Source organism: Nanorana parkeri, unplaced genomic scaffold (assembly GCF_000935625.1).
Source record: "Nanorana parkeri isolate BGI_ZX_2015 unplaced genomic scaffold, ASM93562v1 scaffold797, whole genome shotgun sequence".
Lineage (NCBI taxonomy): Eukaryota > Metazoa > Chordata > Amphibia > Anura > Dicroglossidae > Nanorana > Nanorana parkeri.
The window spans coordinates 35,111-40,463 of NW_017307065.1; positions in this window are offsets into that span (position 1 = coordinate 35,111).

Consider the following 5,353-nt stretch of genomic DNA (forward strand, 5'->3'; position numbering starts at 1 on the left):
TTTGCGACCTCCCCTCTTTCTCCTCATGTGTCGGCGTGCGTTCCACAGTGGAGCGCACGCTATCTCTCTCCTCTCTCACACATCCTGATTGGCTGCAGGAGGTCAGGTTTGCGCTCCACAATGGTTATGAGTGCTGCCTGCTGTAAAAAATGTCAGAGGACGTGGGGGAACTGTTGCTACAACAAAAAGTTTGTTTTCTGCTATCCAGCTGGCATCTCCAGGCAGTCTATTGTTGTCTACATTTGGTAAATGATTTCTATATGGTGATTGTTTTTGGTGGTATGTGTTCTCTTCCTTCTGTAACTGTTGTCCTCCCTATGAGGTATTGTTAGGTCAATGTTTCCTTTTACATGTTGCGCTGATCTACTACATGTCATTCAGTTGCTCCATTATCAGTCAGGGTAGCCCTGACATCCAGGGACACACTTCATCGGAGAGGTAGGAGAGATGGCCTCGGTTATTTTTAGAAAAAAAGAGCATGACATTTTTAATGGTATTATCCCGCTTTTGCAGAAGGAAGAGCCCTAAATATGGGAAAAAGCATAAAATAAATCTAGATCACATCATTGATCATCCTCATCCATGCAAAGATCTGATGCAAAGGACTATCCAAGATCTCCGTTACCGGGCAATGGTCGTTCCCTTAGGCAACGTTCTCCCAGGTCTGGTCATTACTCTCCTAACAGGGTCATGTTGGGCCAGTGGTTCCTTAGCCCTTCCACATAAAATATTATGCTCACGTTGCCTCAATGAGGTAGGAGCAGACAAAGGGGACCAGACTCAGGATGTAAAATCCTATATTCGAGAGACGGCGGCAGAGGGCATTACCTTATATGCTACCCAAAATCCGGCACTAAGTCATTACTAGTTTCGTTGTCTTCCATTTGGCCTGCCTTCCACTCCAAGAACTTTCACGAAAATGTTTGTATCTCTAATTGCTCTCCTAAAATTGAGAGGTATAAAAATTGATCATTATCTGGACGATGTCCTTCTATTAGGTCAGTCAAAACAAAAAATTCTTAAACACAGAGAGTTAGTTCTACATACTCTTCAGGAGTTTGGGTAGATCATAAACTGGGAAAAGAGCAGTCTCTTACCATCTCAGAGGTTGGAATATCTGGGCATTATTTTCATTACTTTACAATCATCAATTTTTCTTCCACAGGGAAAAGTCCATCGTGTAATCCAGTAATCAAATTGGATGAGGGAGACAGCATTCTGCATGGCCGGTTTTTGCCTGAGCTTCATCGTTCTTCTGTCTTCGACAATCCCACTGGTTCTGTGGGCTCATTGGCACATCCCCCAGATGCTTTTCTACAACAATGTGACAGATCATCCCTCGATCAGTTGATATTTTTCCAAGAGTCCATCAGAGACAGTCTTCTATGGTGGCAGAATCCTGTTAACCTTACCAAGGGCCAAATTCTCCATCCAGGAGACTGGATTACAAACAAGTCAGATGCAAGTCTCTGCAGCTTGGGCGCTCATTGCCAGGGGTCTCACATGCAGTGCAAATGGAGAAAACAGTTTTCTTGTCAGTCGAATGTTATAGAGCTTCAAGCTGCCTTCTAAGCTCTCACCAAAGCTTTTCATCATTTAACGAGAGGGGCTTGTGTCAAACTGCATATGGACAATAAGAAGGTGGTTTCATATGTTTTACACCAGGGGGACCAGAAGTCGGACCCTTCTAAACATAGCATCCTTCCTATTTGCATGGGCAGAGGGGAATCTGCTAGATCTTACAGTGGCATACCTTTCTGGAACAGAGAACTGTGTTGGAGACAGACTGAGTCGGGTGTTTGTGGACCAGAATTAATGGGCCTTAAACCCACGCTATCTGAATCCCATATTTCAGAGCTGGGGAAGACCTGATGGCAGACAGCAACAATACAAAGCTTCCTCTCTTCTACTCCAGATACCTTTGCCAAGGAGCTTTTGGGACAGGATGCTCTCTCACTTCCATGGTCATTCAAGAAAGTGTATATCTTCCCTCCAATACCAAGGAACGGGTTCAAGCCATAGCAATCCTTCCATGGTGTCCAAAGAGGCTGTGGTTTCCTCTATTGATGGACTTAATGATTTCACCTCCTCTTCCGTTGCCTTGGAAGAGAGATCTTCTGTCACAGAACAACTATTATCACCCAAGTCTGTCTCGGTTGAATTTAATGGCATTCAATTTGAAAGGCAGAGGCTGCAGCAGCTGAATCTGTCTTCCTCAGTAGTGGAGACACTTTTGAAGGCAACCAAGCTGTCCACAAAATCAACACACCAAAGAGTGTGGGAAAAGTTTCTTTCTATGGCCTCTAGTAAAGGCTGGGATGCTGAAAAGCCATCGGTGAGACAAATCCTTTATTTTCTCCAAGCAGCATCGGATGTTGGTCTAAGTTATAATATGCTGCGGGTTCAGGTGTCAGCCCTATCAGCATTGACCAAGACTAGATGGGCAAGACTCCTATGGTAAAACAGTTTCTTAGAGGTGCACTGAAGATTAGACCTCCAGTCTTCCCCTGGTTTTAAAAGCCATGACAGAGCATTTATCCTTTTTTCTCATGCTCTCTATACCATCTTACTTTGCTCTCAGTTTTTTTAACAGCAATTATATCAGCTAGAAGTCTCTGAATTTCTGGCTTTTTCTTATAAGGAACCCTACTGTCAGATTTTTTCCGGTAAGGTAGTTTTGAAGACCATACCAGAATTTTTACCATAGGTATCTGCAGAATTTCATGTCAATTGGGAATCTTTTACTACTTCTTCAAAAAATTAAGATTTGGCAGAAGAAGACAGACTCCTATGGAGACTGGATGCAGTCAATGTGATTACGCCCTATATTTCTAGAACTAAGGATGTTCGTTCTTCAGAAAGCGTGTTCATTTTACCTAAAGGCCATAGAAAGGGCTCTGCAGTTTCTACTAGGATGTTATCCACATGGGTAGTGAAAGCTATTCAGCTTGCTTTTGCTTCTTCAGGCCTTCCTCCCCCTCTAGAAGTTAAGGCTCACTCGACAAGATGAGTGGCTACTTCCTGGGCTGCCTACGCTAAAGTGCCAACAGAAGTTGTATGCAAGGCGGCCAGTTGGTCCTCTCCAAATGCATTCATCAAGCATTATAGGGTGGATGTTTCTGCTTCATCAGAGCATTTTTTTGGAGCTGCTGTACTTTCTTCGACTTTTAATAACAAATAATTGTGCTTAGCATTAATTCCCTCCCGTTTTTATTATAGGGGCTAGCTACAATCCATTGGTATGATGACATGAGGTGAGCCAGGAAAGGAAAATTACGTTAGGTATGGATACAATTTTCTGTGATAGTGTATATATATATATATACACTGAGTGGCCAGATTATTATGACCACCTGATGTTTGTAGGCAAATTAGCTATAATTTTGCGCTGAAGTTGCTAGAGGGCCAGATATAAATAGTGAAGCAGTTTGTTTATCACGACAGCAGAAGTGATTTTTCTTCTGAAGATATGGGTAAACAACGTGATTTAACAGCCTTTGAACGTGGAATGATTGTTGGCGCTCGGAGCCATGGAGCGAGCATCAGTAAAACAGCAGAATTCTTTAAATGTTCAAGAGCAGCTGCATCTGGGTCTGAACGTGCGAATTGTGGCCGTCAACAACTAGTCAATGTTAGGGCAGAACGGAGAGTGGCAAGACTGGTACAAGACAACAGAAGGGCAACAATGCATCAAATTACTGCAGATCTTAATCAGGGATCATCTGAAATGATCTCTGAACGCACTGTTCGCCGTACACTGCATCGTATGGGATGTGGAAGCTGAAGGCCTGTTCGAACACCTTTGCTGTCTACAGTTAACAAGATAAAACGTCTCCAATTCACACAGGAACACACGGATTGGACATTCGAGCATTGGGAAAAAGTAATGTGGTCCGATGAATCACGTTACCAGTTGCATCATGCAGATGGCAGAGTGAAAATTTGGCAGGAACAGCATTAAAGCATGCACCCAACATGCATGAGTTACAACCCTTCAAGCTGGTGGTGGCAGTGTTATGGTTTGGGGCATGTTTTCCTGGCATGATAAACACCGCCACGCCCCCTGTTATGTGGACTATTAAGAATTTATGTGCCAAATGTGATTAGTTGAACCCAGAATTGTTTTTTTTCACTTTTACTTTCATTACTTTACCTTTTTATGTTGGCTTTTCAAAATAGTAAGCAAGATAATTATGAAATAAGATGAAGGTTTTCACATAGAATAATACGTTTGGTAGTGAAATAGTGAAATTGGAGGAGGAAAGAAGAGGAAAGCAAGACAAAGGGATTTGGTTCCAAGTGAGAGACAGTACATTTGCTGATCTTACATGGGCATTCAGTGTGTACCCAGACTGCAATGAACATAGAACATCCAATAATGTTGTGTTTGTGCCTAATGTTTGAATAAGATACACCGGTGGATGCATGAAAAAAACAATGTGACAAGCATCACAATTGCTCATTGAGAAATAAAATGTGCATGTGCCAAGCAAAGCATTAGATCAAGAACACATACAGGAATTTAACACTACAACCTAAACAGCAGTGCATGAAATTGTTCATGAATGCTTGCCGTTGCCACAGTACACATACCTGCACACGTGCACCAAGATACCTCCAGCACACCATTCACTGTAGCTTACTTCACATTAAATATTATTCTGCAGTTATTTTCATTAATGTCAGTGCTGACCTCATGCTTTTTTTTCCTACATGAGATATGCATATAACATTGCAAACAGCAGTTAGAGAGACATAAGAACATTAGGAAAAAAACAATATTTCTATTTTAGACTTGCTTCCACTTAGCTTAAATGTGTTGTGAATTGCTATGGAATATTCACTCCAGCATTCAATTTCTTAATAAATGAACCGTGTGCGCTGACACCACATCTCAGGTGCATAGTAAATATTGCAAGGATGTTAGTTGGTTGTCAAAGCATGTTCAATGCACCAGACTACACACATAAGCCCTGGTAAATCAGGCCCAATATATGTTTTAACTTATTGTCATTTTATTTATCAACTAATATCCACTATTTAGGCAAACGAAAAAAGAAAAACATGGAGCTTAACTATGTGCAAATAATGCTGTCACAATTATTGTACAAGTAATAGAAAGGGCCTATTCACACATATTCATTATTGCAATTATTGCACAACCATACAGTTCATTGCCACATAGCTGCCATGAGACTTGGGGCAGGACCAAAGAGGGAAAAGTGGCGTGGCACAATCTAAATTACTTTACGTAGGCTGAACAGCTAAATGGGAGATGGCCCCAGCTAATTTCTCTTAGCTGTTCTTAGAGCAGCTAAAGAATATTTAAGAATATGGGGCTCCTTTTTAATCC